Source organism: Saccostrea echinata, unplaced genomic scaffold (assembly GCF_033153115.1).
Source record: "Saccostrea echinata isolate AGI-Se365-2 ecotype Australia unplaced genomic scaffold, CSIRO_AGI_Sech_v1 ptg000009l, whole genome shotgun sequence".
In the NCBI taxonomy this organism is placed as follows: Eukaryota; Metazoa; Mollusca; class Bivalvia; order Ostreida; family Ostreidae; genus Saccostrea; species Saccostrea echinata.
In genome coordinates this window covers 53,245,791-53,270,758 of record NW_026889758.1, presented here as the reverse complement: position 1 = coordinate 53,270,758, position 24,968 = coordinate 53,245,791, and the positions used below count along the sequence as shown (strand labels likewise).

The 24,968-nt window shown below is 33.1% G+C and overlaps 1 protein-coding gene and 1 long non-coding RNA gene across 4 annotated transcripts in view; one reads left to right on the top strand and one right to left on the bottom strand.

Annotated features, from left to right (window-relative positions):
- LOC133183102 (molecular chaperone MKKS-like) overlaps positions 1 to 24,968 on the top strand; it is a 202,105-nt gene that overhangs the window by 155,832 nt on the left and 21,305 nt on the right. The window lies entirely within an intron of this gene.
- Positions 1,640 to 24,820, bottom strand: LOC133183946 (uncharacterized). 3 transcript variants are annotated; one of them, XR_009720786.1, is made up of 5 exons: positions 24,791 to 24,820; positions 20,993 to 21,088; positions 16,602 to 16,706; positions 16,291 to 16,388; positions 1,640 to 3,951 (listed from the first exon to the last, which is right to left on the bottom strand). It is a non-coding gene; the product is annotated as an uncharacterized LOC133183946 (long non-coding RNA). The 3 variants fall into 3 exon arrangements; XR_009720787.1 differs by lacking the exon at positions 1,640 to 3,951 and adding an exon at positions 5,930 to 5,969; XR_009720788.1 differs by lacking the exon at positions 1,640 to 3,951 and adding an exon at positions 8,352 to 8,393.

Sequence of the window (24,968 nt, the reverse complement as noted above, 5' to 3'; positions counted from 1 at the left end):
GCATAATTTAATGAATATAATAGAAATAAAATGTAACTGGTTTATTTGATTAAACGCTTATTTTAACATATAAATACACAACATCATATTCAATTATATATATATATATATATATATATATATATATATATATATATATATATAACTCTGATTTAAGGACTAGGGAGACCAGACCATTATATATGGCTTAAGGAGACAATATACAAATTTTTTAAATTTGCTTTTTTCTAAAAAGAAATACCAGTTTAAAGATCTATAGAACACCATTTAGTCGACTCTTGCTTTATTTTTTCATAATAAATGCCTCCTAAAAATATATGAAAAAAATGGTCTCCTTAATATTTTATGTTTCTCTCATATGACTTAAGGAGACCAGTGTATATTTTTCGTAAATATAACTTGTGGTTTAAGTAGACCATTTTTCTTTCATAGTAATTTCACTTATTATGCATTAATTAACATATTGTTTCCAACCAGAATAGTTGCGGATGGTCATTAGTCAAGGTCAGCAGAAAGATATTTGTGCTAATGTGACTCAACATGATCAGTACAAAACTTTGAATTAAACTAAAGTCATTGCACAAGTGACTTAAATAGAGAGTAGTTGCCCCAGTGGCGCAGTGGTTAGAGCGTCTGCTCTAGAGTAGCGAAGTAAGGAGTTGATCCTTACGTCGCAGGTTCAAATCCCACAGTGGGATGAGACCGTATAAATCGAGGTCCTGTGTCGCAGTAGGTGCTGGCACGAAAAAAACCCTCGATGCTCAATGGCCTTAAGTGCCGAGTATAGGACAAAATTTGCAGATCTCCACCGGCATGTGGTGGTGTCTCCATATGAGTGAAAAAATCTTGAGAGGAATGTTAAACAACATACAATCAATCAATATATAGAGAGTATAAGCCCAGAGTAGCTTGTTCTGATATCCACATTTAACTCTCAATGCTGTCGCCCACGTGGTGCAGTGGAAAGAGCCTATGCTCTAGAGTCATGGAGTTAGTTGATCCTTTTGTCACATGTTTGAATCCCACTGTGGGACGTAGAGACCGGTCCTTCGTACAAACAGAGGTCCAGTGTCGCAGTAGATGCTGGCATGAAAAAGATCCCTCACTGCCCATTGGCCCTGAGTGCCGAGCATAGGTCATTTGCAGCTCTCCATTGGCAAGTGTTGGCATCTCCATATGAGTGAAAAATTCTCCAGAGGGACGTTAAACAACAAACAAACTCTCAATGCCCAAAACAGTTTAACCTAAAAGTGAATGCAGACACAGATTATTCTTTAGACCAAGTATAGTATACTCCATATTGTTTTGTTGAGGACACAAAGTTCACAGTGGACATCAAGTAGTTTTTCCTGCTATTTATACCCAGCTTCTTTTAAACATTATAGTCACCGAGTGCATTCGCTTTCCAACTAATTGATGAAGTTCTGACCTATGCCTATATTTGTTTAAATTCTTTCTGATTTAAGAATACATTTGACCAGTTGAAACCAAGAGTACATGTACTACATAAAATTTCAAGGTTGTGATTAAGATTCAGTAAAAGTTATGCCCCATCCAGTATAGCAATATGTGGATGCCATGTTCAATATACATATTTGCTATCATTAAACTTGCAGAGACCATGAATCAAAATAATTCAAATGCTTAAAAATCATTTTATTTTTACTGCTAGTCAAAATACAGTCACTCAAGCATATCCTTTGTTAATTTGAAAAAAAATGATAGTTTAACATTTATTATTAATACCATACCAAAGCACAAGATAGTGCACTTCTTACATAATCCAATGATTCATGCTGTGATTTTACCTATTTGATGTTTCTTATTTACAGTTCAGTATACATGATATACCAGTACAATGTGACACTAACCTAGTATCAGTTAAATGGATCATTTCTATTCTGTTTTTAAGAAGTTTGCAGGGTAAAAAGTATAATAAAATAAAAATGTTGATACATTTATTGATTGCATATGCTAAAAACTTTTATAAAATATCAAACATTGTATCATAACAGCTTTTACAAATTAATTCAATACATTCAAAGGTACAAAAATCAAATTATTTTCATCCACAGTTTTATCATATTCAGTTGAACAACAGCTACATCTGTTATATAAAATGTATGGTAGTTGGCACTGATGGTATATATATCCTGAGCAAAGAAAAAACATACCTAATCAAAGAATACAAAGCTCACTTCTATAAATGTTATCTACTAGTAAGGCAAAGTCTCACTCAACAAACACTCTGGTAATGTATATCACCTGGATCCAAAATCTATGCAAGTTGGTCTGGGTTAGATTTAACTGCTCAATAACCCTGAAAATGTATGTTAAATCCAGCATCAGAAGCAGGATACATCATCTATGTTTACTGATCACCAAAGAGTATATTGTTACTTTGAATGAACCTTCTCTAAAAAAACTGGTCATTAATCCAGAAAATCTAAGTCAAATCAAGGATTGGTACTCTGAAACATTTACATGTACATACATCATCTTTGCAGGTTTGTTCAACATAGAGTTTATAATTACATGAGAATAGGACTGCTCAAAACACTTAATCTTGTGGAGTCCCCCATGTGGCGCAAAGGATAGAGTTTGTAATCTAGAGTCGCGAGTAAGGATTTAATCCTTAAGTCTCAGGTTCAAATCCACTGGGGATGTGGGGACCAATCCTTCAGATTAGACCATATAAACCGAGGTCCTAGCAGTTGATGTGGGCACAAAAAAGATCCCTTACTGCTCAAGGCCCTGAGTGCAAAGTATAGGTCAAATTTTGCAGCTCTCCACCAGCAAGTAGTGGCATCTCCATATGGATGAAAAATTCTTGAGAGGGATGTTAAACAACAAACAAAACAAAAAAACACGAGGAAAATGTAGATCAGGTCAAGCATCTGAAGTAAATCTGTTAAAGTGCTTTAATCCATGCAAGTTTGTCCAGGTAGAGCTTAGTAATGAATCTTGTTCCTTAAATTTTAACTGGGATGACAATGCTAGGTATATAGTAAGAACTCATCTAGACTGTCCAGTAAATCTAAAAAAATATTTAGCAATTTCTTACTTGCATGATTTAAAAAAATCTGCAATCTAACATTATTTCAAAAAAATTTCAACACATTTTCTAATTTTCAACAAATTCAATGCACTATGAGACGATTTAACATTTCTTAACCACATACACTGCACTTAAAGTGCAATATACATGCATTATACTGTATGTTAAATCTTTACAGTTTTCTTCAAGTACTCTAATAGTATATGAAATATGAAGATTACCAACAGTGATCAAGCTTTAAAGTCCATTGAAACAATACATAATTAGAGCAGAGCAAACACAGACCTCTAAAAACACCAGGTGCAATGGAGGAGAAAGCATTTCCTGCCATGTGCTCCTTGACATGATTGGGCAAATGGAAAATCCACAAACAATTCAGTGTAAACAATTTTGATGAAAAACATTAGTCAACGTTCAACTTAATGATCGATTGAATTTCCTATAACAATTAATTTACACGTAAGTGTACACACATGTATGCATACTAGATGAATTATTTCACAATATCCAAAATTGGACAATAATAGTTTCTAATCTAGCTAGACAACAGGAAATTTTCATTATTACTTAAATTACATGAAACTATTGAAGTCTATGAGATACAAATTATATCTAAAAATTATACACATTTTAACAAGTGTTTACAGTTTAGTGTATTTATTATACACAAATGATGACTTAGTAATTATGACTTACTAGTAAAGTCCACAGATTGACTTCCAGATTTCAGCTCAAAGGCTAGAAGATTTTTAGTGGCTCTTTCATCATTTTTTTTTTCACTGAATATTTTCATTTTTATTTTCAAGACGCTGTTTTTGTTAAGGTCTTTTAGCAGTTTGATGCAATCCAAGAACTCCAAGGGCAATTGAAGAACTCCAGAATTTCTTTCTTACCTGGAAAAAATAAAAATTTACAAGTTTAAAATATATTCAACTTACATGAAGAAAACTAGTAAAACTAGTGATAATGTAATAGACCTTTCAGATGTTCCAAAGCAGCTACATGTATCTAATTAAAAAATATAAAGTTTGAAGTATTTAGAGTCACCTGTATTCTGAACAAGGGATATGTGTATTTGACAGACAGATGAATGAATAGACTGATCACTATAGAGCACCTTAGTCTTTTTTCAATAATCTTTATATTAGTGAAAATCAAATAGGAACTAGAGTGTTTCAAGGAATGTATATGTCACCTGCTAGGTATCGTCATTAAAGAGGTAAATAAATCTAAGAGTGGTCAGCTATTAATTTAATATTAGCATGGAGGTTCAAGCATTTGCCTGCAAGGAAAAAAAGGATCCAAAAGTATTTAAAAGACTGGGATAGAATCTGGCAATCAAAGAAAATATGGTTCCCCAGTCCTCAAATGAATAATTTAATTGAAATTATGAGGAATAACTATTTATCATTTTATTAATACACATGTAGGTGCTTCCAACAATCCTCGGAGGAAAGGAATTTCAGACTGTCTTTACTTTAATTGTCACTTTGTCAGTCAACACGATTCATTGTGGAATACTGATCCCAATGTATTTTCATAGTATTTAAATATAAGTTTGTGTGGTAACTGAATTTCATACAGTTTCAAAGTATAGTATCATGAGCTCAAAAACATATATAAATGCTAATTATCAAAACCCTGCCTCTCAAAATTTTGGAGATATAAGGTGTGACAGATGGACAGACAGACACCAGGTAAAGTGATCTCTAAGTGTCGTTCTGCTCTGCAGTTGACACAAAAATGAAAGTTAGTCAATTTTTGACCATGTATATCACTTCAGTGATGAAAGGAATGCTGAAGTGGTAAGTCTATCCTAATTGTTTGAAAATACGGCAACCCCATTGGTCAGAATATAATACATATGCTGTCCAGCCTTAATTTCATTGGCATAAAGCAGCACAAAATACGATTTGATTGGATGGTGCAACTTGTTTTTCTAGGGGGCGCTGTTGCAACCCTGGAAAAGAAAACAGGACTGGGGCTTGCCCCTAGGGGGCACTTACTGACCGGAAGTAAACAAACAACAGAAATAGCAATACACTAGAAATATGTCCATAGGACATGTATGCCCGCTGAGTGTATAGTAATGCAACATGAAATTTTGTGTCAGTGTATGAAGTTTGATGAGAATATCTTGAAAAGTTTCTTTAAAATTGAAATTGAAATCTAAAAAAAATGGATATAGATGATAAATTCTCACCAAATTATGTATAGATGCATAGCCTTAGATATCAATATTTTAAATGGTTTTAAAACCATGCAAAATGCAAATTGAAGGAAAGTGAGGTCACGGGAAAGGTCAAAAGTTTTTGAAATAGTTGAATAGGTCTTACTAATTATATATGTATCAGCATATTAAGTTTGATAAAAAATATCTTGAATGATTTCTTTAAAACTGAGCTAGTCACAAGCGTGGCGCCATGGTTAGAGCGTCTGCTCTAGAGTCGCGAAGTAAGGAGTTGATCCTTATGTCGCAGGTTTGAATCCCACTGTGGGACATGGAGACCAGTCCTTCGGATGAGACCTTATAAACCAAGGTCCCATGTAACAGTAGGTGCTGGCATGAAAAAGACCCCTCACTGCTCAATGGCCATGAGTGCAGAGTATAGGACAGAATTTGCAGCTTTCCACTGGCAAGTGGTGGCGTCTCCATATGAGTGTAAAATTCTCGAGAGGGACTGCAGATTACCTGTAATGATTGACCAAAATCCCTACTAGGCTTTAAACTCTTCATTCTTGACCTGTATTTCGTCAAATAAGATTTTTCCAGTTAATTAAGGTAAAATTACTAATTGTTAAAACTGTAAATGATTTTTTTTTTTTTTTTTTTTTTTTTTACCTGAGCCAGATTTTTACTTTTCTTAAGTGTGTATTTGACTGTTGGTTCCACCTATCTCAAGAAAATGATCTGTAACAGTAAATGTTAGAAATCATAATCTGTTCTCTATCTACTATAATCATGAGAAAAGGTGTTGAAAATTAACAGATGGAGATAAAATCAGCAGTCATATTAAAGGCTTTTTTCAATAATCAATTTATTAGTGAAAATCATAAAAGTATTAGGCAAAAAGGAAAAATAAATGTTGTCATTAACCTTGCATATCTCTACAATTTTCTGATAAGAAAATTATACCCGATAGATGCAATATAATCACCCTTTGCCTGCCCCTAAATTAAATTATGAAATTTTGATAGATTTTGATCTAGTAAGCAATTATTTAAAACAAGGTTCTTTTAGAGGTGCCTAGGGTCGAAATTCATAGAAAAAAACTACAAAAAACATGAAAACCTATTTCTATCATACTGGTTTATATTTATTACAAATGTCCTCATAGTCAGCATAGCCCAGAACGATAGACCGCCATGAACATTTTTAGTGTCCTGGTTCAAAACCATTTGTTGGCACATTTTTATTTCTTCAAAATTTTTACCTGTATAAACACTAAAGAACGAGTGCACTTATGGGCCCCGGTAAAATGTGAAAAAATGAAGAATTAAATTAAGCATAATTTTCCATCTCAGATCATTAATTGATATCTAAACCAGAAGATTCAACAAATTTTATCGCTGAAATTCATGAACATACAAAGAGCAAAGCCATACAATGTGGTAGGGGTCAGCCGACATTTGTGATTTTCTATAGTAAATCGAGGACGGTCATTCATTTCAAAGCTTTTGTTTATTGTCAGCCTAACATTGTACAAACTTGTGCGATTGACAAAAAATGCATTATACATTTATAAAACTTGTGTGAAAGAAGGAAATTTGTACATGATTAGGCTTGTACTTAAAATATTAAAAATGTATGAAAAGTTCAATGTTTTTCCTATAACAAGCAAGAGCTATTTACCTGTATGACCTATGTTGAACCCACCCGTGGAATAAATTATTTAAAATACTGGTAGTCACGTGAGTTCTACCCAGCTAAACATTCCTCAAAGATGCTCACTGTAAAACATAACCACGTTTTGTATCATTATATCGAAGTCAAGCCGCATAGAGAAGTTTGTATGTATTTGGTTTTAGGAACACGGGATGGTTAGGAGAGTTTAGTGTCGTTAAAATGTCATCATAAATAAAAGTGTCAAACATTTTTAACATTCATGCAAGACAATGGTACTGGTATTGAAAGCCACCTAAATACACTTTTTTTCATTTTAAAATTTAAAGGAACTAATGTTAATACTTATTGTATTATTTCAAATGCAAGCATGCAAATTTCTTAGTTTGATCACTATGGATACAGGTATCTATACAACTTCATTCGATTTTTTTCTCGGGTAAAATAGCACAAGAAGTATCATTCGGCAAACACGCCTGTCAATGATCCACCATCAGATTGTTCAAGTGTCTGATTTAAATGTCTCCTCCCCATGATTTAAATAAACGAAACTCAAAATAGGTTCGGTACGACTTTTCCGGATTTGGGGTATCTATAGGCATTTAAAAAACTTCATTTGTTTCAAATCCATGCTGATTTAGGTGATGTTTTAATGTGATTTTAATTAGAAATGTCCACTTGTGTTTAACTATTACCAAAAGAGAACAATTTGGTAATACATTCTAAAGTAATATGGCACTGAAAAAGGGCCCATAAAGCATTGTTTAAGTGCACTTGTCCTTTGATTTTTTAATACAGGCTTTTGCATTTTACTTAATATATTTTCTTCCTTAAATGCATGTTTGGTGTTGATATAAAAGACATTTATGGAAATGCAGATCATAAATTCTCTTTAACTAAACGCAATCAACCGGAACTAAACCTCATTGTAAGCACACTTTGTTCTAGGACATGAATCATTTACTTTGTGTTACTCGATACTGCAGGTGTCATGAAAAAAAATCTTGCCGAGCAATAATTGCTGTGTTTGCCTTTCAAGAACATAATGACGTGTAATAGTACTGTTGTGCCAGTGGGAGAGATACTGTTCTATGCAGAGTAGATGCAGTTCATTCCTCGGGAAAAATGTGTGCATTGGCGATATGTTATGCTAAAAATGCATGAGGGTTTTCAGATTAGAAAAGAATGTGGTAAGGTCAGTTAAGGTTTTATGTCCCATTGCCATTACTCAGTCAGACATCAAGAATGACCCTCAAACAAAGGATGTATCATTCTGTAAATACTGAGGTAGGATCACATGAACACACAGTTGAGTAGAATGAAATATATCGAGATAACAATCAGTATTCAAGCTCAAAAGCCCATCAAAAAATACAAAATAGGAGCAGAGCAAATACGGACCTCCAAAACATCAGAGGTGGGATCAGGTGCCATAGAGGAGTGAGCATCCCCTGCAGACCAGTCACACCCGCTGTGTGCTCCTTGTCACGACTGGGAAACAAAAGAAAAATCCATACACAATTCAGTGACTGTGTAAATAATGGCCTAACAATAAGTATGAAAAACGTCAGTCAGCATTTTACTTAATGATAAATTGTATTTGCTGACAAGGTCATTGTATCGACCATAGAACTTACAAAATGATGACTTTAAACAAGACTGCTGATATTCTTGTTTCAGCAATTTGTTTGTCAATAACTTACCTCCTTCTAAAAATTGTTCATACATAGAGGATGCTCTTGTGTATCGAATCAACTGAGAGATATAAACCCCGTATGCAGGTGATGAAGGTATATTGCTGAATAAGTAAGGGAAGTTGACGATTGAAAAGTTAAAGTCATCACGTTTATCATAAAGCTTGGTTGTTAGATTACCATTAATGTAGAACTAAAGCAATACATGAGAAACAAGAAACTACATACATGTGACCTAAAGTCAGTGACCGGAACATATATCAGTAAGCTTTTTCTAAAGACTGAAACCAATATTGGTCCTATAGGTCATCTCATATTTTTAACTAGAAGTGTTCCTTTGATATACTATATTTTACTTAATTTCTATAGACTTACTATACCCTGAAAAAAAAAAAGGAAAACAGGAACTACCTGTTTAAATGACCCCAACCACCGAGGTTAATCTAAAGTTTGTCCCTGCCTACCTGAAAAACAGACTGCCTCGGGCTGTCAGTAATTTCCAACTCTAGTTATGAGATTCTAAATGTTTAATATTTACAATTAAATGCTTATATTTACATTTTTAAATTCATGATAGATTGAGAAAGTCGATAAAATCATTTCTATATTAAGTCTGTATACTGTATAGGGGGAAAATAACTCGCGGTGTTAATATTCGCTATATTCACAGTGTGAATAAATCCGTGAATTCAAGAAACAGTGAATACGTTTTCAATAACCTACATGTTATATTTGGAAATTTGAGAATAGACTACGATAGGTAAATATACGTGCAGTACATGGTCATTTCAGTAATTACGAATCTTACTTGTCATTCAATTATTTTAATTATCACGCTTGACATTAATTTAGATCACCCAGCAGATAATAACCTGTATTTGTAAAAAAAAAAAAAACTGTTTTAATAGCCAACGCTACATGTTTCACCAATCAAAACACTAGGGTCATGGGTTTTGAATACCTGTACGTAACTATTTTACGACGTGTATTTGTTACCTGCATTATCATGTTTTTATCGACATTTTGGTTTAAAAAATCATTCAAATAACTATCGAACTTGCTGATGTATATATAAATCTACCCTGTTGTTCGTGAAGTGAATACCGTAATAACGCTGATTAATGCCTTCTAGCTATGCTATGGATTAAACGGATATAGACATTGAAGGGAGGTACATGTAACCTTAGTTATATACCGATTCCGCGAATTCAACAAACCGCGATCGTGTCAGAGGAGAGAAAAACATGAAAATTACAACCCCTGAAATTAATCCCCTATACAGTACTTCAACCGAGAAATTAGTTGAAACTGGTTCAAGAAAAGAAGCTGAAAATGTTCAATAGTTTACAGACAATACTTGACACATGATGACTGAACAAGAACAGATAGCAATAAGTAATTTAAATGACTCAGGTGAATTCAACCTGTTCAATCTTAGATCCATCTTTTTTCTAATACGAAAGTTGATCCAAAAGTTCATGGAATTTAATTATTTCTAAAATTTTATTGTGATTTGATGAAAGCAAACAATAGGCATATTTATAATATAGAGTCATTATGCAACAATACTGGAAAATTTCACCACGTTCCAATTACCAATAAGGTCAAATGAGCTTTCTGAACACTGATAGTTGTAAAATCCGGGGGAGACTTCGACGTAACGTCAAGTTAAGTATGTCATGTCATGTTATAGGAGCCTCTCACCCTAATGTTCAATTCAACTAAGTAATTCTACAGAATATTCTGCCTTTTTCTCCTTTTTTCTCTCAAGAAAAGCCTGGGTATCCACCAATCGACTTATCTTTTTATTACACTCATATTTCAAAAATACTCTCCATCTTTCCATATGATGTTCCAATTTCAGTAGCAAAGTCAAGCACAGTACGTCAGCGGTCAACATCCATCAACGGTTAATTTGTCTACGAGAAAAACAGACCCTCCAAAAGCAGCCACACCTTTAATCAACCTCCATGGAAGTTCTATTGTTCTTAAATTTCTCACGCCACTGGAAAATCAGTTGCTTAATGCATTTTTCTCCAGCCTGTATCAGTAGTATACCCCTTTAAGTCAGAGTGCAGTTCCTAAGATTTTAACAAAACTTAAAACTTGACTGAAATGTGACATTCTCTAACAATTAAGAGATGAACAAGAAATCATCAACTAATAATCTAAATATCAAGTTAAATCAGTAAAACTCTCACATACAGGTATATTAGTGGTCAAGCAATCGTAATAATGACAAAATTCTCATTTTATTTGCCACTTGGCGCAGGTTTTTTCTTATATCACGTATTAAGAATTAAAATGATAATGAATGAGTAAATATGTCTCCCCTGCATTTTAAAACATCCTTTGCTATGGCAACTGCCATAGAGTTACTATCATTAATATTTAAAATATTTTTTTATTAAAAAAATTTAACAAGTGTCTATATTCTTATTTGTAATTTTCAACCACTTTCACCAATAAAAAAATAAAATAAGAAGAAATTCCATGAACTTTCGGATCAATCCTCGTACATGTCAGTCATTAAATTTATATAATATACAGTATGCATAAGGGAGACCAAATGTATTATTACTGCATTAAGGAGACCAACCACTATCCATATGTAAATCAGTGTTATATTCAATCACTTTCACTAATAAAAAAATAAAATATGAAGAAATTCCATGAGCATTTGGATCAACCCTCGTACATGTCAGTCATTAAATTTATATAATATACAGTATGCATTAGGGAGACCAAATGTATTATTACTGCATTAAGGAGACCAACTACTCTCCACATGTAAATCAGTATTCAACCGCTTTCACTAATAAATAAAAAAAAAAATATGAAGAAATTAGTGATGAGACATCAGTTAATTTTCATAATCGATCATCGGTTGGAATCGGTTACTGCTTCTGATGCGATTTCACCGAATATAATCGGATTTCTTCATAGTTTTGTATACAAAAAGCAGACTATTACAATAATTTCATTTATTTCTTTAACATGAATATATAAAATACATAATATATTATTTTCTTTGTTGTTTTGCTTCTTTTACACTTTCTAGACCTAAAAATATTTACAGTGGACACCCAACATGGCTGCCTAGCGGCAGAAAACGAACTTCAAAAAGTTGTGGGGGGAATTGATCACTCTATATTTAAGGTAAATGTTGACTAAGTTGCATATTTTATATCTCAAATAAAAGATACAATTAATATTTTTTGAATAAATAGAATCAGCTGATTGGTCAAACCAAAGAGCAAACACAGATTTGGCAGAAAAAAAATTCACCCGGGGGTAAATTGAATGGGTCGGTCGGGTTATTACAGGAAACAAAAATAATTTTTTTTAGGCCCTATATAGGCATCTTCGGTTCTTAATCACCTCTGCTTCGTGCTAGTTGGCTAGTATCAGATGCAGATGCCATTTTCTTTCATTAAGAAGAAATAAATTTTAAACCAGAAATGGATAATTCCGGAATGTATTGTATTAGAAGTATGTTTCCGATGATCGATTATGAAAAACTATAATCGATCATCGGAATCGGTAGCATTTTTTTGTCAACAATCGATGTTTTCTGATTATCGGTACAACACTAGAAGAAATTCCATGAACTTTTGGATCAACCCTCGTACGTGTAAGTCATTAAACAGAGCTCCAGATAACTTTTTACCTCAAAGCGTATTTACTCCCTGATTTTCAAATCATTGCAGATTTTGCTTTGCAGCATAATAATCAAAGAGTATTTTGTTAATCTATTGCTCTTTTGACATCTAATGTGATTTTTAGCTTGTTATAGACATAAGTGTTTTTGAAAGAGGAATGTAAAAAAAAAAAAAAAAAAAAAAGGACAGTTTCTGCATTTATCAATAAGGTTAATGAAATTTTAAAAAATTTGTCAGCTTTTAGCTATAACTGAGAAACATTTCGTTTTTTTTTTTACTAGAAAGAAAATATGGTAGGCAAAGTTACAACGGGCACACAGAACTTCATTTAAGATAAGGCCTACATCGATCGTAGCAAGAGTTACCGAGGAAAAAAAAATACTTCCTTTAGCTTCCTTTAGCCAGATAAAATTAATCCTTAGATTTTCATCCCCACCTGCCCCTCTCAAAATGTCCCGCCCCGTTGTTTTCCATTTTGTTGTTTGTTTGTTTGCTTTTTTATCAAAAATATGTATTAGGTTTTACTATATAAATTGTTGGCATCGATCGAGGTAAAGGTTTTAGAGTTACTCCCCGTTTGCATTAAAAGTCGCGTGGCGCTATTTATAGTACAGAAGCATGTGAAAAGCAAAAAAGCAATATTATTTTCATACAATTAATAAAGGTTGTCGGCGGACTTAAGATGATATTATTGCTACAGAAAATGGTAAATATACAAGAACTGTTTAATAAACAGTGATAAAGAATAAATAAGACACCATGCGTTTTTTTGCGCAATTTTGACAATATAGACCTGTACGCGTCAAGAACGAAAATTTGGATGTTGAACAGTGGAAATCTGTGATATTATCAGACAAAGTACGAGTATTTAATATTCAGATCTTTCTCCCGAACTGGAAATCGGCCTAAGTTATTCAGAAATTTCCTTTTGATAAAATTCAAACACTGAGCTGACTTCAGTTCACATAATTAGTTAACATTCAATCCACCGTACGCAGTACTTTCGTAGTGTCATGCTTATTTATGATTGCTAATGCGTAATTGTATGCCCTGTTTTAATTTTTAATGCGTATTTTGAAAAATTCAATGCATATTTCTGCAAATATGCACTTTATCTGGAGCTCTGATTAAATTTATATAATATACAGTATGCATAAGGGAGACCAAATGTATTATTACTGCATTAAGGAGACCAACTACTATCCACATGTAAATCAGTATTCAACCACTTTCACTAATAAATAAATAAAATATGAAGAAATTCCATGAACTTTTGGATCAACCCTTGTACATGTCAGTCATTAAATTTATATAATATACAGTATGCATAAGGCCAACATTTTTTTATATCCTGTTTTACAGGAGCGCCGACCCTAATTTGGGCTAAAATGAAATAAAAATAAAAGTCCCTAATTCAAGTTTTATTTTTATTTCTCTCGCCGATAGTTTATTTATAGTCACTGAAAAAATAAAAGAAATATAAATAAACATTCACAATCCTTTCAAAATGCGATTTGTCATTGGCTGAGGTAAATATATTCATCCAATCACAGTATTCTAAGTGTGAATAGTCACTGCAGAGCATAGCGCCAAAATGTCAGAACCGGAGGGTTTCATCTATTTTTAAATAGTCATTTTAAAAAGTGACATGTCAGTGTCATATATTAGAAAAAGTATAAATTTCAGATTAACTTTTAATGAAAGATTGCATGAAATAGACGAAACAGTAATCTTGATCAAATGTCATGCAGAGGGCCACGTGGAAATTGAGGTTCTGTGAACCGCTTGTTCTGAAAGGTTTTGAGTACGTATTATCTTTGACAGTTGCTTCAATACATTGAATTACGTCTTGAAGATTTTTTAAACTTAATTTTAAGACAATAATGTTTTCTTTTACAATTAACGACAGAACAGAACACTGTAGAACTGGTAGAAAGTGGCGTGACTTTCACTCGTTTTATGGACAAATATTAGATTCAAAATTACCTACGAAAATATATGCTTGATTGATACAAGACATTATATCCTTTTTTGTCATTTTATGGAATTTTGCATGCTATGTAACAAATTAATATACATTAGCTATTAATAACAGCTGATATAGTGACGGTATACAGGTATATGTATCTCTTGTTTAGTAAGACAAGTTTTTTTACCACTTTGGAAAAGTATTGTTGTAAATGATACGTCCTTAAAAATATTATTTAAATTCAAGACCTGATTTCTCTTTTTTTTTTCATTCAAAAGTTGTGGATTAGAACCAGTTTCAACAATTAAATTTTTGAATTCTGCAGTAAACAGAATATTGTCATGTGTATTTTACATGTGTATACTATGGGAAAGATGTACATATTTTCTACAATTATGTTGAAAGTTAGAATGCTCAGAAAGAAAAACATAAGGATAAAAAGAGATCAAATATACTACAGATTGAGGAAGTTTGAATTAATATGTTTTCAGCAGAGAGATTGGGATACTTTTTTCCACTACCACCACATTAATTTGAATTGCATTGAAAAAAATATTATACAACTTTTCTTTTTATCATGTCTCACGTGCACTTCTGTGAATTAATTTATTTTAGCTGATCCATTTAATGTCTCACTGTATTTTTGCCATAAGTTTGCCAGAGCTAGTCCAAAATCCTCAGATCTTGTTATTTGCTGAATACCAAAAAATAAAAGATTCTGAAAATTTAATGAGGGATGTGAAAGAAGTCCTATAAGTTTTATTGTGGTGACACTATGATATTTGACAACTGAGGGAAGACTATAGATTTGAATGTTTGATTTGCATTAATGTTAGAAACTGCAAGCTGTTAATACTAGAAATGAACCCCCTGCCCCAAATATCAAAGAGACAATTAAATTAAAAATAGTTCATTGATACATTAACAGTACCAATTTTGTGTTTCGTATACATAAGTTTTTCAAATAAAACTTTTTTCCTAACAAATTAAGGTCATAGAAAAAAAATTCCATCCTAAATTAAAAATAAAAAGTTTCATTGCATTTTTTCATTTTATTTTTATTTTTCTGGCTGACTGCTTAAATTTCTAGCTTTTATTTTTATTTCGACCCCCCGACTCAAATTTTTAAAAAAAAATTCCCGTAAAACAGAAAATAAAAAAATGTTGGCCTAAGGGAGACCAAATGTATTATTACTGCATTAAGGAGACCAACTACTCTCCACATGTAAATCAGTATTTAAAACTTGAGATTTTAATACCCTAATAATTTACATGTTTAGTTCCATGAACTAAATCTATTTACCTTTGTCATAATGCAAGAACTGGTTTACATTCAGCCAACTTTAACATTACACATGCTTACAGTGTATGCCATGCATTAGGAAGACCAGATGCATTATTTCAACATTAAAGAAACCAACTACAATGGAACAATTAGACAGTATTCCAAAATGTTCATTCCAATACCATAGTAATTTCCCTTAATTTGTTTGTATTTAGATAACTTAAATCAATTTATCTCAGCCAGAATTGGAACAAAAAAACTAATTATAAAAGTGGCCAAACACATGAACAGACAGATGGACATGATGATTCCTATGCTTATATACTCCCAAAGTTACCAAAGTAGAGCAGATGCAATGGTTAGAGCGTCTACTCTAGAGTCGCGGAGAAAGAAGCTGATCCTTACATCGCGAGTTTGAATCCCACTGTGGGACGTGGAGACCCGTTCTTCAGATGAGACAGAGGTATTAACAGAGGTCCCATGTCACAGTAGGTGCTGGCTCGATAAAGATCCCTCAATGCTCAATGGCCGTAAGTGCTGAGTATAGGACAAAAATTTGCAGCTCTCCAATGACAAGTGGTGGCGTCTCCATGTGAGTGAAAAATTCTCAAGAGGGACGTTAAACAACAAACACCCAAAACTTTGTTTGCAGAAGATTTGTGATACATGCTTTAAAAGTAAACATATTGTTCATAAGGGAATAAAAATGCTATAATATATCATTAAGGAAAGCAACTGAAATTAAATGTGCACTTCTAATTGAACTAAACAAAATTACCCTTTGTCAGAATGTAGATTTATAAACAGGAAGGCTGTTTTTCTTCATTTTTTCCATGTCAGATTCAGACTGTTCTTGAAAAAATTCTGGCATACACCCTGTAAAAGTGAACAGTGCAGATAATAAAGAGCTTCTAAATAAACTGCATAATATTTAAATGATCCACTTAAAAGGGATAACAAATGCATTTAACTCCATCAAGGAGACCAACTGATATCCATATATATATAAATCAGTACATGTATTTTAATTGTGATATTTTAATATCCTAGTAATTTACATGTTTAGTTTCATGAAATAAATCTATTTACCTTTGTCCAATGACCAATGAGCACAAGCACTGATTTTTCCTCTTTTTTCTTAACGGAATCACCAGGGCCAGTCTGCGGTCCATATGATTCTGGCATATGTACACTCTGTAAAATGCATATTTGTACCATGTACAGGCATATGAACAATATTTCTATACTACATACATGCATCATTAAACTTAATAATCTTTTTTTTCCAAAATTCATTATTCATAGTGTTTTGCTGTTAGCAAAATTCAGCAAAAGCTATACCGTATATATACTTGCCTATAAGGTGGTCCACCTATAAGTCAGTTGTATTTTTTGAGGTTATTTGGGAGGGATTTGCTATTGACCCGCTTATAAATCGGTACAACTTTTTGCCAGAATCAATTGACAATTTCAAATCAATGCTCTGATGTTTTAACCTGGTTTCAAAATACTAATCTTTTTATGACTCACCTATAAGCTGGACATAGAGTATATACAGTACCTGCATTATACATGCATTAGGAAGACCAAATGCATTATTGCAATATTAAAGAGACCATTGTGGCAAATGAAATCAATGTATGAATTGTATTCAAACCTACAGGTGTACTAATTTGTCTGAAGTATATCATGATATAATGTGATACACAAAGACTTTAACAGGATATGTACATATACCCACATGCCTAAATGTAACAACAGGAATTATCGTTCTACAATAATTTATTGAAATTGCCAATATGAATAAACAAAAGCAAACTTTGTTTCGATTGTATGAACTTTAAGTTTTCTTTTTACACCACGGTCAGATAATCTAACTATCCCCCCTGGTTGGCTACCGGGGTCCTATGTTAGACTGCCTTATCGGACATGATATTTTACTGAAGATTTGATTTTTGGTACTGACTTTTATACTCAAAATAATGTCTTTAATTGTTTACTTTCTTGAGTTCAATATCACTTTGATGTGTTCAGTGTTTACTTTGATATGTAATGATGTGTATAAGCGTGTATTTTCGATAATTTAAATTTCTAGTACAGTAATCGTCCCCAAGCTGCTGTTTCATTATCGTGTCATAGTATCTCTGAGAGTGCATTTTATTAACACCTCCAAATCACCTGGCCTGCGTAATTAAATTTAACTACCAAAAACAACAGCTTGGGACTAATAAGGTGTGATTATCAGCAATGGTCCCATGAAGCCTGTGCTAGACCTAACGGAAACGTTCAACAGACCGTAAAATTAGCATAATGGGATTATTGTGTACTAAGGTGTGAATTCAGCGGAGCGAGACTTTGTTTGACTTCGAGATAACACATGTGTTTATAGCACTTGGGACCGTAAATCTACTTCGAGATAAGTGAGGTATTCGAGATTTCCGTGTTCGAGATACCGGGGTTTTTTAAAATCATAAATATAATAAAAACGACCGGGACCGTTGATTCACTTCACTATATCCGTGGTATTCGACATAACGGTGTTCGAGATACCGAAGTTTACCTGTATATCGATACATATCTAGATTAATGAATATATCGTATCAAAAACAAGAGGCCCATGGGCCACAACGCTCACCTGAGCACATTGGCTAGGAAAAAGCACAAATCACTTCAGTATTGAAAAGTTTAAAGGGGAGGGGGCTTGGATTTTGAACTACCTGAGGATGCTTCCATATCAATATAACAAATGGCTTTACTGTTCTTGAGCAGAAGATTTTTAAAGATTTTTTCCCTATATATTTCCTTGTTAAAAATTTGATCCCCCATTGTGGACCCTCCCTAACCCCCCCCCCCCCTCCCCCCATCATTTGAACAAACTTGAATCTACACTACCTGAGGATGCTTCCATATCAATATGACTAAACATGGCTTTTCTGTTGATGAAAAGATTTTTTCCTATATATTCCTATGTAAAAATTTGATCCCACATTGTGGCCCCACCCTACCCCTGGGGTTTATGATTTGAACAAACTTGAATCTACACTACCTGAAGATGCTTCCATATCAATATGACAAAACATGGCTTTGCTATTCCTGAGAAGAAGATTTTTCAAGTTTTTTTCCCTCTATATTCCTATGGAAAACTATGATCCCCCATTGTGGCCCCACCTTACCCCCAGGGGTCATGATTTGAACAAACTTGATTCTACACTACCTAAGAAGCTTCCATATCAATATGACAAAACATGGCTTTGCTGTTCCTGAGAAGAAGATTTTTCAAGTTTTTTTCCCTATATATTCTTATGTAAAACTATGATCCCCCATTGTTTCCCCACCCTACCCCCAGGGGTCATGATTTGAAAAAACTTGAATCTACACTACCTGAGGAAGCTTCCATATCAGTATGACAAAACATGACTTTGCTGTTCTTGAGAAGAAGATTTTTGAAGTTTTTTCCTATGTATTCCTATGTAAAACTTTGATCCTTAATTGTGGCACCACCCTTACCCTGGGGGTCATGATTTGAACAAAGTTAAATCTACACTATCTGAGAATGCTTCCATATCAATATGACTTAACAAGGCTTTGCTGTTCTTGAGAAGAAGATTTTTCAATTTTTTTTTCTGTATATTCCTATGTAAAACTTTGATCGCCCCTTGTGGCCCCACCCTACCCTGAGGGGTCATGATTTGATACAAACTTGAATCTTCACTACCTGAGGATGAATCCACATCAATATGACTAATTGTGACTTTGTTGTTCTTGAGGAGAAGATTTTTCAAGATTTTTTCTACATATTTCTATGTAAAATTTTGATCCCCCATTGTGGCCCCACCCTACCCCTGGGGGTCATGATTTGTACAAAATTTAATCTACACTACCTGAGAATGATTCCATATTAATATGACTAATTGTGGCTTTGTTGTTCTTGAGAGAAAGGTTTTTAAAGATTTTTTTTTTCTATAAATTCCTATGTAAAATTTTGATCCCCCATTGTGCCCCCCCCCCCCCCGCCCGGGGGTCTGATTTTGTACAAACTTGAATCTACACTACCTGAGGATGCTTCCATATAAATTATGACTAATTGTGGCTTTGTTGTTTTTAAGAAAAACAATTTCAAGATTTGTCCTACATATTTCTATGTAAAACTTTGATCCCCCATTGTGGCCCCACCCTACCCCTGGGGGTCATGATTTGAACAAACTTGAATCTGCACTACCTGAGGATAATTCCATATCAATATGCCTAATTGTGGCTTTGTTGTTCTTGAGAAAAAGATTTTTAAAGATTTTTTCTATATATTCCTATGTAAAACTTTGATCCCCCCTTGTGGCCCCATCCTACCCCTGGGGGTCAAGATTTGAACAAACTTGAATCTACACTACCTGAGGATGATTCCATATCAATATGACTAATCATGGCTTTGTTGTTCTTGAGGAGAAGATTTTTAAAGATTTATTCCTATATATTCCTATGTTAAACTTTGATCCCCCATTGTGGCTCCACCCTACCCAAGGGGGTCATGATTTGAACAAACTTGAATCTACACTATGTAATGAAGGTCTCACCTAAGTTTCAACTTTTACAGCCCAGTGGTTCTTGAGAAGAAGATTTTTAAAAGATACCACTAAATTTTCACTAATTCTTAATTATCTCCCCTTGAAAGAGGGTGTGAATCCCCTTTACCCAAGGATGCTTTTTGGCAAATTTGGTTGAAGTTGGCCCAGTGGTTCTTGAGAAGAAGATGAAAATGTGAAAAGTTTACAACAACAACAACAACGACAAAGACGACAACGACGACAGACAACAGACAAATTTTGATCAGAAAAGCTCACTTGAGCCTTTGGCTCAGGTGAGCTAAAAATAACAGTGACTTAATTCCAATACATTTTGGGCAGGCAGTTTTTTTATGTAATTCTGTGAAAAACTTGGGAATTTCAATCACCAAAGATTATATTTACCGGTAACTGTTTTGAATTAAAACTGATCAAAAATGACATAATCATTAAGGAGGTAGCACATCTTAAATGATTATTACAAAATCATAAAAATACATAGACAACTTTACTTAACATGTTGATTTTACAGTCAAGAAAAGTTTGAATTTGAAGTGTAATTTTTAAAGACGGTGAGACAAAAAATTAAAAATGAGTAAAAAACAATTATTATTTTTATAAAATTCATACATAATGATTTATAAGACTTTTTTGACAGAATTGTTAAAGAATTCAATATATTGCATATCGCATTAAAAAATGTCTTCTTTTTTTTTTTTTTGCTCAATACACAGCCCTAGCAAAAATGATATACAACAAGGACTTTGATTGGATTATTAACATTCATTCGATTGATCATAATTATTAACTGTTATTGCACTTTCATTTTCAAAATGTTGTTAGGTACATTGTTTGTTCATTCTTTTGCATTGATATTATAATTTATAAAAGAGTATTTTAGCAGAAAAAAAATTATCAATTTACCTTTCTTGGAATAAAGACATGTTGACCCTTGAGCTGAGATTTTCTCTCTTTCCATAGATTTGTTACACTGGGGTCCACATGATTCTAGCAGAGACCCTGTAAAAAAGGACTTAACTATGGAAAAGCATGAAGAATATATGCCTATTATCAAGAAAGACAGCATAAACTCTCGAACACAACTGTGCCTGAATGAATTTAAAACTGGGCAAATTGTTTGAAAGTGTAAAAGGGCGAAAGTGACACAAGGCTAAAATAACCCTGTATACTGTGTCTTATACAGTTCGAAGAGGGATAGTAGTCAAGGGCATCATGGAAACAAGTTATTTTTAAAATAATTTGTTTAAGTTATTAAATGTCACTATTTTGGGTTATCTTTCCCTGATTATGCTTTTCTTCAGTAACTTATTCCAGTTATTGATACTTTACTATTCATTATTTTAAACCTACTGGTATCTGAGAAGCTTTATTTATGCTGTACTTGGGTTATTAAGTATATGAAAAAGGTTCATGACAGTAAAAGTAATCTATCTTTAAGATTTAACAAGTTGAAATTCAACAAATCATAACTTATTTCAGTTATTTCAACCTTAACCAACCTCACTTTAGAAGTCTTGCACAAAAATCTACAGCTTTGCACAAAAAATGTAAGACATAGAGATTATACAGTAATATCCAAGGATTTTAGGAAAATTAGTCTCACTGTTGACTAAATTGGCGGAAGTTGTGTAATTGACCTCTGAAATGTTCATGAAATAGAATTATTTTTCCCTGAAAAATACCACGATATTTTGATAAATATCATCATATCTGCTCAGGAGATATGAAGTCTGTTGAGTATATTAAAAGAAGTACATATATTTACAACTTTCTCAGCCTTACATCATCTTAAATCAGCAGCAAACTCAAAATATTGATGTTTTTTGGCAAAATTGATAGGCATTCTCATTTTAACAAATAACTCAAATGAGTTATTTTTTTGCTTAGTAATAAATAAGTGAAGTAACCTAAAAAAGTTATTTTAAAAAATAACTTGATTCCATCATGCCCCTGACTGATTATACATATCTTAAATTCTAATGAAAACAATGTTTTTTAATTAAGATCCATATATTTCTAATGATTGACATAATACAAATTCAAAATAAAATATGCATGTCTATATTATACACTGTACCTTAAGCAGACCAATTGCATTATTACATCCTTCAGGAGACCTACTTAAATCAATGTTTGAGAACTACTTGTGAGAACAATAAATTTGTCTACTTTACAGTACTAAATGTACATGGAATCTATAGGATCATGTTACTTTAATTGACCTGCCTTAGTTCAACACAGTAATCTAACAAAGAAATTGAGCCAAAACAACATTTTAAGACTTTTTGAACAGTGCATGTTCCTATCATTTCAAAACCATTACCAGTAAAAATGGTAATATAGGAAAATGACAATTAATTAATATTGTACTTTCAGGTATATTAGATGAATTAATCTGATTCGTCAAGAAACATTTGTTAAAAAGCACTATTATCCGCTGAATAATGAAGCCACGCCCAGTGTCACAACAGTCAACAATGCTTGACGACGGGTGATATTCCAAAAAATAGTGACTGCACAGATTTATGCGCTCAAGGTTCACTATTATTTGTATTTGTATAAAACATTCAGTATAATATAATAAATATTGCATGTAGTTGAGTGTAATATTGAAAATTTTCACCCCTCGAAAACCAAATACGTCAAAAAGGGGATAGGTTTCTTTTTCAACTTCTACATAGTTTCGCCCCTGCAAAAACTGGTATAGACCTTGGAAATGTTTAAACGGGCTAAGAGAAATCAAATGCATCAAGAGTACTTAATTGTTTTTACCCAAGTTACATGCCAAAAAAGATTCAGAGAGACGTCACATAAAGTTAACGTTGATTTGAACTGAAGTTAGGGTGTCAAAAGTCATTCACGTCCAAAAGTGACAGTCTGATCATGTGTGGTAGATAATAAACTCCTACGAGCTAAATATGCTGCAATAATCAAGTGAGGATCTTTCCCTAATCCTATATATAAATCCATTTACAATATTATATGCACTTAAGCAGCTGTTTATGACATTGTAAAATTATATAAACAAGACCGGTTTATATAATTTATATCAATTTATATAATTAATAATATTATTTATATAATTTTATCAAGATAAGTGTATGGGGTAGAGGGAGCAGACATTGAGAATCAATGTTGTCGGACCTCATGAAACTAAACTAACAGTCTTCCAAATAACCCGGGAGTCCAATGCCAGGGACCTGTTAAATTTGCAGCCGGGCATGTAAAAATTGCCAAATTACATGTCCGAAGAGGGCATATGTGAATCTTCTTTCATTGTACGATCTTTACTTGCCATTTATTCTGTCCTTCCCCCATTATTCGCTTAAACGTTGCTATATGTAATGTCGATGGATTGCCTGTCTACATTCTCGATACGACCTGTCAAATGATTGTCAATCTAATCATTGAAGTGTTTAGTTTAACCTATTTGTTTTCTCGAAGTTGCTTGCTAAATTACGAGATGTTCATCAATGCCACATACTGTGGCACTACAGTCATGATCCCATTTCTGAAATTCAGTTCAGCTAAACCGGCCAACAAATGACCAGCATGCAACTCAGAAGTTATTTATGAACAAAAACGCTTTAGAAAATGGCAATCACAGGCCATGGTTGGTTAACGATGCTGAAAAAATTAATATAAAACCTTTGTACCTAATGGTTTTTTTTTGGTTGCACAATACTGGTAAATGTAAGAATTTTGAGTAGGACATGTACAAATTTGAATGGGCTGGGTAAAAATGATAGGTCTACATGCCCGAAGGGCACGTGCTGAAAAAGAATTGTTGTGAAGACTGAACTAAAGCGACAGCGCCGGGTGATCATATAAAGTCCCCTTTATTACATAATAATTTGGCAAATTATCAACACATCAAGCTAAAATTTCCAACATATCTTAACGGTGAGAATTTTTATTTTTCTAAGTTGAAACCTCGTGACCTGTGAAAAAAATGAAATTTGTATCCCATCTAAAGTCTTAAAATGTATCAAGGTAATTTTCGATACAAATTTGCGGTTGGGGTTATAAATGAAGGATAAAACCAGAGACCTCGGAATGGAATACTCGGAAGTCTCTGGTTTTATTCTACCCCCAACTGGAAGTTGTATCCCATCTAAAGTCTTAAAATGTATCGAGGTAATTTTCGTGGAATAAATGAGTGCTTTACAATAAAGAGACTCGACCAGAGACGTCTGAAACGATTTATTTGACAAGAAAAAAGTCTCTTGAAGCGAACGATGTCATTTTAAAGTAGGTTAATGAATGATAATGATACATGAACAAAATACGAGCTTGAAGCGGGGGTGCCTGAAATTGAGTTAGATACCTTGTTGTAAAAATAAGTAGGGGTGCACCGTATATGAAAGTGCCTGTGATTGATAGTCTGAAATTTCTCTTCACCTAAATATTAAAAGCTTGCAGTGATCGCTATAAATCTACACAACAGTCAAGTTACATATGGTAAACTAACATAAAAACAAGATTACAACAGTCATGATTACAGAAGGTATATTTTAAAGACTCTAGGTCAGTAGGTGAATGTAAACAGGTAGACACACGTGGGACAGTCACCGCAAATATGAACTGATGAACCACAAAACGACTTATAACATTAAAATGTAAATATTCATCTGCACACAGATTTTTGCATAATAATAATAATTTTTAAAAAGTGTAAATTAAAATATAAAATAAACAAACCTCAAACCTTGTAACAAGGAGTTGACAAGGCTCTTATTCTGGTTCTCTGTCACTGAAAATGCAGGGAACCAGGCTGCGTTATTAACTCGTACACAGATTTGTTGATACGAATAAACCTATAAACATATATACGAAATAAAATATTATCATAAAAATTGAAGAATTTCAAATTGCTTGA